Source organism: Podarcis melisellensis (assembly GCF_964234715.1).
Source record: "Podarcis melisellensis genome assembly, chromosome: 7".
Lineage (NCBI taxonomy): Eukaryota > Metazoa > Chordata > Lepidosauria > Squamata > Lacertidae > Podarcis > Podarcis melisellensis.
The window spans coordinates 72,297,350-72,310,229 of NC_138539.1; the positions used below are offsets into that span (position 1 = coordinate 72,297,350).

Consider the following 12,880-nt stretch of genomic DNA (forward strand, 5'->3'; position numbering starts at 1 on the left):
GTGGTGGTAAATAATGGAATTGTTATATTTTTCACAGTGTCACTTGCATGCATTTTTCAAACTTCATTTAATGCCTTCAGAAATCTGCTTTGATTGTGCTCTGTGCCTTTTACCATTCACAAAGTATCTTTACCAGGTTGTCACTGAACTAATTCCTTTCCTCAAAAAGGCTTATCATGATTATGATTATTACTATTCGGGGTAGTATTTTGGGCACCATACCCTTTCAAACCGGTGCACATGAATTGAGTTAACCATGAAACAGCAGATACATATTTGCTTTCCTTTTGTATTTTGTGTTTTTATCTTGTATTTTTATGCTATGAACCACCTTGAGTTTACAAATTTTAATAATAATAATAATAATAATAATAATAATAATAATAATAATAATAATGACGACACAGGTGAATTGATAAGTTACTATTACAAAACTACTCTGAAGTATATACACTATTTTTGCACTTGATTTTTTAAGTGAAAATAAGTCTTCAATGCCTGTACTGAATCAGTTGGAGAAGAATTTTATAACTCTGGAGCCACCACTGAGGAGGCCTTCTCTTTGTTCCTATCAGCCTAACCATTCTTAATGGTAGGCACACAAGAAAGACTTCTGCACGAACGGGATTAGGTTAGTAAGAATGGGGACATAGGAAGCTGCTTATAATGAGCAGGAAAATTTGTCTATCAAGCTCACTATACTCTACACTGAGAGAGCTGTGGCTCTCTGGGGTTTGAGGCAGGTATGTCTTCCAGCCCCACCTGGAGCTGGCATGAACTTTAAGAAGTAGAGAGAGAAAGAGAAGTTTGTCTGCTTCCAGGAAATGCCATTTACTTAAAATTTTAGAGGCTTCCTAATTATAAATACTTTTGAGACTCCTCTCAACCACATCACCACTCAGAAGATATCTCTTCTCTGAAGTTTTATTTCATACTTCTTAATTAGCTTTTCTACCATGCCAAGCTTGCTGGCCCTTGCAAAGTAACTCAAATTCGGTTAATGTTACAGAGATCAATAATAATTAATGCACAAGGGAATTTTTTTCAATTATCTTCTATGAAAAAGAAATCTCACCCTATAAACTTGAAACTTCCCATTAATTATACCAACCTTTACTTCTCTAACATCTGCAAATTAAAAATCATCCATTAGTTTAGACAAGTGATAGTTTATTAGTATCTCCCCCCCCCCCCAAAAAAAAAATCAATCTGTGCACTTGGGACCATATCTTACACAGTTATTATCCTCTTGCTATCATAGTCCTTTTAAATAAAGAACAGAATTTGTCCTTTAAGTAATCCTGTGCTGATCCCCTCCTCATTTCATTAACCCAGTGAAACCCCCCCCCCCACATACACATACTTTGAGGGGCAGGCAGGGAAATTCAGTAAAATGTCCTTTCTATATTTCTTGTCTTAATTACATTACAAAATGACTGAGAAGTGTGTTCTTCCTTTTACATTATTTTTCTTATAAACAGCTATGAGTGCCCCTCCACTTTTAGCTAGGCTAATTTATGAGGTGGCTGAGTGTTGCAGTGCTATTTCCTTTACTTTTTTATAAAAAAAACACACCTTCATGTGCCCATGCTTCCTGCAATGCACATTTGAAGGCACCTACCATTCCAGGAACTATGACTGGCTGGAAAACAGCAGAACTTTTCCCTCGACCACTCTCTAGCACTCTGCAGCCAGCCTCCTGACTTCCTAAAATGTCCATAGGACAATGTCATGCTATGTTTTCCCATAGGAATTCCACAAATTGGAAGCAGCTTGGCAGATGGGGTGGAGCCATTTCACTAGCTTACCGGTAGGTGATTCACTGTTGCTAACTGGGAGAGAGGTGGTGAGGTGGCCATGAGGTTGGTGCTGTGCAAATGCACTGGCAGAAATGTTGTATTTGCTCTGCCAGTGTGTTTGCACCATGCCAACCTCCCTGCTGTTCTCCCTTCTGGTAAGAAGCAACGACCCACCTTCTGGGAAGCTAACAAACCAGCTCTGACCCATCCATTCTACTGGAAAGAGGAGACTGAGAAGAGTCTAAGAATCACACAAAACTCTTGAAATAAAAGTAACGACAACAAGAGGGAGAAGAAGAACATTTGTAATGTAAATAAGGAAAGAACTAAGCAAGAATAGATACCTCCCCACACAACACACATTGAATTTGCTTGAAGTTCGCCCATGCTACTCATTTTTTGAGAGATTATTTCTTCTCCTCTCCCCACAAACAATTAAAAAAAACCCAACCCAAAACATTGGTGCATTATGTTTGGCATAATATGACAAGCATAGCTATGCTGATTTGGCAGCTCGTATCCAGGGCTGAGTTGATTATTCATAGAATTTGAATTTTACATCAGAATTTGCACACTTCGCAAGGTCAGGCTTGGCAGTGGTTCTCAAGGAAGCGTTCTTCCCTTCCATGCTGCTTGAGAACCTTTTATGCTAACCGTGTAAGGGAGTCAATATGGGTCATTCTGCATTCAGAACAGGCACTCTTTTACTGAATTATGCTCCTCCCTGATCAGGCTTGCTCAACAGGTTTGAGAACTGGCTAATAGATCAGCAGACAGACAGACAGATTTTTTTTAATGGTTTGTAAAACCTGTTGCTACTTCTACAGGTATTTCTGCTTTCTCCCAGGATGCTACATATCCCGGTGAATATCCAAGCAATTTCCATTTCTGTGCAGATCTGAATCACTGCTCCCTATACAAGTGACTGGGGGGCCACACACTGGGATGGGGAACAGAAGGAGTTTGGGATCTAAAACCCCACCTTTTATACAACCTTAAATATATGCCAGAGTCCTGTCCTTTGTATCTGGTTGTCTGAACTATTGGGTGTGCAACAGGGTACAGGCAACACCAATTCCCCAGCAGTTTCAGCATTGTCACCTTAAAACCCCTAAGCACAACCAAATCAAATTACTTTGCCCCAAAATTGTCCATTTCCCCAGTAGTAGATGCTTCTTCTCCCTTGCAGAAGAGTTCAACTTTTGACACAGCACTCAATTTAGGCAAGGGAAGGGCAGCCCTTTAACCCACAAACTCCAACTCTTTACTCCTCCCAATTGTAGCCTTCTAAGGGACATGGGTGGTGATGTGGGTTAAACCACAGAGCCTAGGACTTGCTGATCAGAAGGTCGGTGATTCAAATCCCTGCTCCTGCCAACCTAGCAGTTCGAAAGCACATCAAAGTGCAAGTAGATAAATAGGTACCACTCCGGCGGGAAGGTAAACGGCGTTTCCGTGCGCGGCTCTGGTTCACCAGAAGCAGCTTAGTCATGCTGGCCACATGACCCGGAAGCTGTACGCCAGCTCCCTCTGCCAACAAAGCGAGATGAGCTCCACAACCCCAGAGTCGGCCATGACTGGACCTAATGGTCAGGGGTCCCTTTACCTTTAAGGAGACCATTACAACAGGTAGGGAACTGCCTGACTATCCCTTCCTTTTTAATTTGAGCACGCACATCCCTTGAGCTTGGGACAAACAAGGCTTTTGATTGCAACTAATTGCCTGTTAATTGTGCTCCTGTTGTACCCATAAGTCTGTACATCTTTGAGAGAGAGGGAAAATGCTTCCACTTTGTATTACCCTTCCATTTGCGTGACAGAAACCTGTAGTCCACAAGAATAAGGTTGTGCCCTGTAGGAAACAAACTCTGCTGCTTTTCTCCAAAACATTTCAGAGCCAATGCATCCATAAGCACTTGCAATTAGGAGGAGGAAAACATCCTTGTAATCTAACAAGCAAACAAAGGGCAAGGGAGGAGATGAGCCGCTGCAAGCATCTTTAATGAGAAAATGCTTTTTAATCATGAAATGGTCATGCGAGAGGATCTGCAATTTGGGCCACTTTGATATCCGCAAAAGGCAATTTATTCTCATTTCTTTTTCTTGCTGGGAAAGAGAATAACCTAACTCTTGGTGCGGGTATAGCAATTTGAAGCACTTGGATTCTGCAGGGGAAAAAGCTTATCTCCCCTTCCTCACCATTTTTCTCCTTGCTACTGATTTCAGATAACCTGATTCTGAATGATACATCCAATGATAGAAAGTGATTAGAGAGAGGATTTCCGTATGTAGGTTGAAGAATTGAAGAAATAGGTTTTTTTTCTCTACCACAGGACCACTATTTCTGTCAACGCTCCCATTTCCTTAGGTGTGTGTAAGCAATCTGGCACTAGTAGTGTTTGAGTGGCAAAAGCTCCTGTTTGGGGTTGCCAGCTAGCCAGCTAGCCAGCCAGCCAGCCATGCTCTCTTACAGACTATTCAATTCTCTTCACCTCTCACCTTGGGTTTTTTGTTTTGCTTCCCTAAAGGGCACTCAGCATCCCTTTGCCACAAAAGATGCTTAGCTCTCACTGAGTTGTGTTGATTGAGTGTGTTAAAGGTAAAGGTAAAGGTACCCCTGCCCGTACGGGCCAGTCTTGACAGACTCTGGGGTTGTGCGCCCATCTCACTTAAGAGGCCAGGGGCCAGCGCTGTCCGGAGACACTTCCGGGTCACATGGCCAGTGTGACATCGCTGCTCTGGCGAGCCAGAGCTGCACACGGAAACGCCGTTTACCTTCCCGCTGGTAAGCGGTCCCTATTTATCTACTTGCACCCGGAGGTGCTTTCCAACTGCTAGGTTGGCAGGCGCTGGGACCGAGCAGCGGGAGCGCACCCCGCAGCAGGGATTCGAACCGCCGACCTTTCGATCAGCAAGTCCTAGGCGCTGAGGCTTTAACCCACAGCGCCACCTGAGTGTGTTACGCCTCCCTAAAGTTTTGCTTTAACTTTTGAAAACTTGGGATTGCCCCAAGCATGCAGATTCCGCTCTCTTGTTTCCCAGTAGGCTCATTTTGACAACATAGCAGATAGCACTCAGCACTAGGGTTCACCAAGAGTTCACTAGAGGGAGTGATTAAATGAAGGCAAGCTGGCAAAATATAATACCTAAAAATCTCAGCTATAAGCAACATTTAAATCAAACCGTGGCCTCAAACAAAGCTAGCCTTACCATTAGACAAGAGCTGCTATCCCAAACAGCAAATTTTGCATACTACTGTGACTGTCTCAGGAATTAATATATTGGGTGGATTTAAAGACTAATTGTCAGCCATTTGGGGGGCGAGGGCATTGGGAGGGAGAAGTAGATAGGATTTTGTGTTTTTTTGCATCAGGTGACAGCAATATTTTGTCCAGCCCAGGCCATGGCTGTTGACCAGAAGCTAAGCCACACAGTCTCCTTCAGCTGTTAGCCTACAATCTGAGGATTATAATACTGATGCATTGTACATTGTTGTTGTTCTTGCTGTTGCTGCTGCTGTTGTTTAAAAAACGCTAATGTATTAATTACTTTTAGCATCATAAAGTTCTGTACAAATATCAAATATTCTTTCTGCTTATTGGGATGGGAGGCATTTTAAAGAAATTGACACTTATACAAGGATGTAAAAATGTTGTTGCTGTTTAGTTAATTAAGGCATGTATCACTATGAGTACAATCCTATCATGATACCCCAGGGTTTTGTAATCAAGTGAGATGCTCTCTGGGCTCAAAATAAAGAACTGGAGTGAATTTCTTAGACCTTATCACACATTTAATGCTAGGAGATGTAGGTGGTAATGCGACTTGGCAGAGGCAGGCTAAATACGTATGAAGGAAGGCTTGGGTAAATTTCCAGGAAGAGTGAGTGGGAAAATTTTAGTTTCTCTTTCCAATAAAGCATTTGGAAGAGAGAGGAAATTATATGTTACCCACTTTAATCATGAGCAGAAACTAATGGGCACAATAGACATGTGCCCATAATAGGTAATAGGAATAGGCAATGTCATGCTGGAGTTTCAGAACCTTGGATAGCTCAGAAGGGATACCTTCTCCCAACAGCCTTGAGCTCAAAGTCTAAGCCACTTGTGTCAAACTAGACTTCTCACCCTCCACCTTCCTGAAGTGTGCAGAGCATAAAAGAAGTGTTCCTCTGGCCTAGAGCCTTAGCACTTGATCACCTCCATCACCCCCATCTTGTGAATCGCTTGTTCTGGGGAGTAGGCATGGGGGAGCATGGAGTCCTGGTATGGAAGAATACTAGTCCCTCAGAAGATCTGGCTAAAGAAATGTTGTCTCTGGGACAGGAGGTGTACTAGTTTCAGGAACTTCTGGTCCAAGAGCTTTCTGTTGAGAGGCTCTGGTCCCATGCTGAGACCAGATCAGAGTTCAATATTCCTGTGGCTTCGTATCACAATGTTGAGAGCAAGGCCTGGTTTTACAATTGACATTTAAAGTCCCGGGAAAGCTGTGGCAAGGCATTAGCTTATACATTTAACAAGATAGAGAGTTCATCAAATCCCTATTCAATAGGATAAAGTTGGTCATTTCCAAGTCCACTTGTGTGTGTTTGTGTGTGCAAAGTATGTTTGTGTGCAAGTTTAGTATTCCAGGATTCCTCACTCCCAGGTATAGCTAACAGCTCACAGGTATACCACTGCAGGGGTGCAGTTTTTTGTAAGATACTTACTTCTTTTTTTCAAAATAAATTTATCATCTAAAACAAAACCAAATGCTAAAATAAAACATTCCTGAAATAGACCATTTCCCCAATACTAATGAAAAGCTTATGTTTATTACAGAAAACAACAACAGAGGAATAGATGTTTTGTTTATGGCAGATCACTATACTTCAAGCTTCTATACTGGGGGGAGTGGTGGAAAGTGGGGAATTGATTATAGAATGTGGGGCACATTTGGAATCTCTAGGAAATGGTCCTTCTGGGTGAATCTTCATTCCAGTGGTGTAGCAACTGATAACTGTGGAATTTAGTTGATGGCATCTCAGGACCCTGAGAGATGCTCTGTATTTATCTGCTATAAAGGAGAAGCAGCTGTATCTAGCAACAATGGAAAGTGACAGCAGGAACTCCTCATGAATGCTATCCTAAACTGTCAACTTTTCAACCTTGTAGGAAACTATGGAAGATACAGGGGCAAAAAAAAAAAATTATTACTAAACTAAGGAATGGTCCTAAAACTGTGAAATACAAGCAATGGGTCTTATGCATGGTTTCTGACAGAAACCAAATTATTATTTCCGATATGGCAGGGCTGGAGTCTACCCATCCACACTCCCTGAAAACATTCTCCATTTGGGTGGATGGGTGGAAAGGAAGCCAATTTCCTGTTGCTTATCTTGAGTTGGGGGCGGGGGAATAATCTCTTGATTTTGGGGGGAGGAGGGCAAAATTGTTGTCAGGAGTGAGCTAGCGGTAAAATGCATGAAGTCAGTGGAGATAACTCTTTATTGGAAGAAACAGGATCTGCACAGGAGTGTCAGGCTTAATGAGCACAGCAACTCTTCTTGTCCATATGAAGCAGTTGTGGAGACTTAAGGTCCTTGTCTTCCCACAGTTGTCTAAGCCCCCGGCAATCTGAGACTGCACCTACATGGCTGCCTTTGCTGCTTCTGTTTCATGACTCTTCTGGTTCTGGGAGACCAGGGTGGAGGAGAGTTTCTAAGAAAAATGTTTAGGGGTACTCTCATTTTCCTACTCGTATTGAAATATTGCCCCTCAATGAGGCCAAACCTAGATTCACAAAATGTTTAGGGGTATGTGTACGCCTGCGTCCCCCAGGAAAAAAGCACTGAGTGTACCCATTACTACAGTAATCCACACAAACCTGTAGATTAGGCTAACCTGTAGAAATATCTCCTATAATTTGTGTGTGGCCTTTCAAAATAGTGTGGCCTAGAATCCTCCCAGCTTCCCTACGTCCCCACAAGAACTTCGTTTCTGCTACAATGCTAGGGGTTAGTAGAGCAATTAGGCTTAGATGAGGGCGATTCCATACCCTTAAAGATCCAAAGTTGATGCCCTATTATTGTCACCTACCTTGACCACTCTGGAACAAATTTCCTTCCCTAAGCACTGTATAGTTTTCTCTCAAATGATGAATAATGCAATACTTTTTACAAGCTACTTCAACAACCCATCAACTTTCTGTGACCTATTACTTATATTGAATAATGAAAGTTCTATTTGGTTAGAAATAATTACTGTTAAATAAAACATACAGTCATCTTGTTGTCTAATTGAAAAGTGAGCTTGTGCTGGGTTGTGACACTGCCTTTAGGACATTTTCATAAAGGAAATGATACGGTACCTTGTTTCTGAGAACAAATAATTGTGATCAGCTATGGCGTGCTACAACTGGCAAAGCAAACTGCAACAACCATTAACACAATCCATTTTGTCTATGAAACCCACCCCACTGATGTGCATTGTAGTATACATGTAAATTTGTATTCTAGTCACTGGATGAATTCAAATCCTTTTAATTGTATGTTCATAATATTTTTTTTACGGGGGCAGTGGCATCATATCGACCAAAAACAACACACACAAACAAACTTTAGTCAATGTGGATCTGTGTTAGTCGATAAAAAGTGTTTTCCCTCTTCAATTGAGAGAAGTAATAAACTCTGACACGGAATCCAGATTCCTCTCACTCTCTTAATGAGGTATCTTGTAATCCCAAAGGGAGCTAACATCTGAGAGATGGCAAACACCTTAATAACTCCAGACGATTGAGAAGTCTGTTTACTAGCCATTTGTCGTGCTGTATAATTACTGACTTTGGAATATATCACACCTGGTTCCCTTGAGAATAAAGTATCCCAATTCAGAACAATCTCTCTTTCAAGCTTCTTTGTATACATGTGTGCATATGGGTGTCTCTTCTCATATCTGATCCTGTTAGTTTCATCAGCGTTCATGCTTATGGTCTGATTCTGTGTATATTAGGTCAGTTCATAAGAAGATCAAAGTAACAACTTTATCATGGCTGGGCAACTTCCTGGTTAGGTTTGAGTTGATGGTGCCAGTTCCTTCCTGAAGAAGGGAGGGACTGACATAGATGGTCTGCCCCTCAGACTTATGAAGACGTACAGATTCCTGAATGCTCTGGGAGATTTTCAAGTTGACTTAGCCAGTGCTCCTGTCAAGGCCCTGGTCTTACTGTAGTGTGGAACCTGTAAATCACCCTGGTTCTCTGATGAGCTTTGCACAATAAAAACAGGTTGAATAATAGCTAGAGTGCAAGTGTTACAAGACCAAAGCTGACCCCAAAAGGGGGAGGGGGAGTTAGAGCACGGAATCTTGCCTACTGTGTGACAGTGATGCCAAAGAAGATAACTTACTTCCCTGTCTCCATTGCATCCTTGAATAGCTGTCCAGCAGAACTGTTCAGAGTGGTTAAGCAGCTAGTGAAAGGTAGAACACAGTCAGTAGTATCTGATCACTTTGAGGCATGCTGTTATAAATTTGCTAGGTTATTTGAGAATAAAGTCACTCATCTTCATTCCAACCTTGACACGGTGATTGGTACAGTCTCAGCTGAGGTCTTTGCAGCTCCCTCAGAACGTTGCTTTGGATCAATTTCAGTTATGGCAGCTGCAGGATGTAGACAAGCTGCTTGAGAGAGCAAACTCCACTACTTGGCCTCTTGACCATCATGGGTTTTAAAATACAACTGGGGGGGGGGGTTGATTTGCCACATCCAAAGACCAGTAAATGCTTTGTTGTGAAAATGGCTTGTACCAGCTGCCTTGAAAGAGGTGGTGCAATGTGTTTCGCATCCTTGAGAAATCCTCCTTAGACCATGATGATCGTGATATGTCACAAATGGATTGCTCAGTTGGCTAGAGTATGGTGCTGATAATGCTAAGGTTGCAGATTCGATCCCTGAAAGGGACTGCTGCATATTCCTGCATTGCAGGGGTTGGACTTGATGATCCTCAGAGTCCCTTCCAACTCTATAATTCTATGATAACTATGACCTGATTGATAATACTCTGTTATTCAGTGAAGTTCTCAAGAAGATTGTGGCTGTGTAACGACAGGCCTGCTAGAATGAATCCATTTCTCTTGACCTAGTTTTGGGACCAAAATGACTTTGGTTGCTCCGGTGGATGGTTTGTATCACAAGAGAGCTAGGAAGTGTGAGTCTGTTGATTCTCCTGGATCCCTTGGCCATGGTATCCTCTTGGGGTGAGTCTGTGGCTCGGCAGTTGGAAGCAAAGTGATACATTGGTTGTACTCCTATCTGTAGTGCCATTTCTAGAGAGCAGCCCTGAGAAGCTCCTTTGTGCCCCTTTGGGCATGTGTTGTGCAGTCTTGCAAGCTCCATTCTGTCTCCATTATGCACAGCCATCAGAGGGTTTGGTATTCAGTATCATTAATTTGCAGATGACAGCCAGATCTATCTCTCTAGTCCATCTATAGGAAACATAGCTGTTGTGGCTCTGACCTAATGCCTGGAGGCAATAATGAGCTGAATGATGACCAGTAAACTGAAGCTGAATCCTGTCAAGACATTGAGATGATGTTGGTGAGTGGTCTGGTAATCAGTGAATGCCATGTTATAGATGGAGTCACACGCCCCCTTGAAGCAACAGATTCATAGTCCAACAGTATCTATCATTGTCAAAATAAGCTCAAGTGACCTATGTGGTGAAGAATACTTACTTCCAGCTATAGCTGTTTTTCAACCTATGGCTGTTCTTGGACTGGGATAGCTTTGCCATGGTACTGCAAGCTTGGTAACCTCGTATTTTTGTTACTGTGATATGTCGGGCTTTTATTGAAGATAGTTCATCTAGTGCAGAATGATGCCCCACGTGTTTTGACAGGTGCTTCAGTGCATATATAACACCTACTTTTTAGGATCTGCATCAGCTGCCTGTAAGTTCCTGGGCCCAATAAGTGTACCTCTCTATTCACAGAGTTGCCTAGGCCCTGTGATTAGAAAGACCTTGCAATCAGTGGGTGAGGAACTCTTTCCAGGGACACAAGACAGAGCCTTTACTGTCAGGGCCATCTTTGCTCGGGGGTGCAAGGGGTGTGGGGCACCCAGACGCCGAATTCTGGGGGGCGCCAAATGTATACCTACTGTATACTGGTCCCTCTTGAGTTTGCCAACCCCCTAAAAAAGGTCAAAAACTACTTTGGCTCCCTCCTCCCAAAAATGCTCAATAAATTTGAGTTCACCCTCCCTTAAAAAATTTGGGAGTGGCTAAACTAAATTTGGGGGCACGGAATGGATCTTTGCACACCAGCCGTGCATATGCTAAATACGGCCCTGTTTACTGTAGTGGCACCCTGGTTTAGTAGCTGCTAAACTTCCAACACCCAGTTTAAAAAGACCTGTTGTCTCAGGTTGTAAATACCTGGAGATACTTAAATCATTTTGGTTTTAACTTGTGCCTAAGATCTGTATCTGTTTATTTGCAATGGGTTATAGCAGGCATAGGCAAACCCGGCCCTTCAGATGTTTTGGGACTACAACTCCCATCATCCCTAGCAAACAGTGGTCAGGAATGATGGGAATTATAGTCTCAAAACATCTGGAGGGCCGAGTTTGCCTATGCCTGGGTTATAGCTTTTAAAAACTGTATGATTTGATTTATTTGTATTAAGTATTCTAATATTCTGTTGGAAACTGCCCTTTGATTACTTTGTAATGAAGTGCAGTTCTTAATTCTTGCAGCTAGCTAACTAAATTTTCACAGAACTAAATCCCATGCAGCTCCAAGGGATTTCCTCCCAAGATTTCACAGGATTTCAGCCTTAGGGATTTGTGAGATCACAGGTTTCTGATCTCCCCAGGTTCTAGTGTTGGGATATGTGGAAGTGGGCAAATAGTTTTCTAAGTGAAGATGTGAATGGCGATTTTTGCATGGCATGTGCATCATCTTATGATTGCCTGAGTGCATATCATGTTCCTTACCCAGAATAACAGACACCTCTCTAAGAAGCATAATGCAGATCAGGATCATTGCTGATTATTGCATACACAATTGGTGTAATTACACAGCAGCCTGTGTAGTCAGCCAGAAGTCTGACAACATATGCCACTATTTAAAACACTTCCTTGCAATAGTATGTGATACACACACACACACACAGAGAGAGAGAGAGAGAGAGAGAGAGAGAGAGAGAGAGAGAGAGAGAGGATACACACACATTTCATATGAATTAATGGTGCATTTTTGAATCTAAAGCAGGAGAGTATTTTTATTTTGTGGCTTTCAATTTAAAGTTTCTCTCCCCCTCACCACTTGGAAGCTCTGAAACTGGTTGCAGGCCCATGCGAGAAGAGCTGACAAGATGTCCTTGTGCTCAAAAGTGCTGAAATGAGGGATGAGACCCCCTTTGCCATTATTTTATTTCTCCCTGTCTTTCTGTCATTTTGGCTATGTACAAGGTTGTTCAGTATTTCCTGAACTGATGCACTATTCTGACAAGGCAGCCCACAGCAATCTTTTCTAGGTTAATGTCAGCAGTGTTACAACAGTCGAGCGGTATAGTCGGAGGTCTGCAGTAACCATGATCATCTGTCATTTGCCCAAGGGCTCATCCACATCTTACAGAAAAAGAGTACCCTAATTTGTGATATTACATTATAATGTAATAGGTTGCAGTGTCTTTCATTGTACTGGGTGTGTGAATGCTCAATGGAGGGTGCACACCGTCATATGTTTAGCCTTGGGATATTGGAACATGTACGCCAGAGATATGCAGTAATTTCTGGGCAGGTGTAACATAACAAAAAGGGAGAAGAATAGAAGAAGAAAAATGCCTTTTTGCTAGCTATAAGTTAAAAGGGAAGCTGCCTTATATCAGGTTATTTGTCCATCTAGTTTAGTATTGCCTATTGCACCCCCCGCAAGCCTAATGAGGCAAAACATCAAGATAATGGTTACATTTATTACTATAACAACTTGGAGGAGCAACAGACCAAATTAAGTGAATCCGCAGAATTCAGAAATTACTGGCAGATTAGGACGTTACCTAATTGTGGTAGCATCCCTCCAGACTCCTGGGCATACGATGCAG

The 12,880-nt window shown here is 42.3% G+C and overlaps 1 protein-coding gene across 2 annotated transcripts in view; it reads left to right on the forward strand.

Annotated features, from left to right (window-relative positions):
* CDH12 (cadherin 12) overlaps positions 1–12,880 on the forward strand; it is a 652,390-nt gene that overhangs the window by 130,937 nt on the left and 508,573 nt on the right. The gene's annotated exons all lie outside the window — the stretch shown is intronic.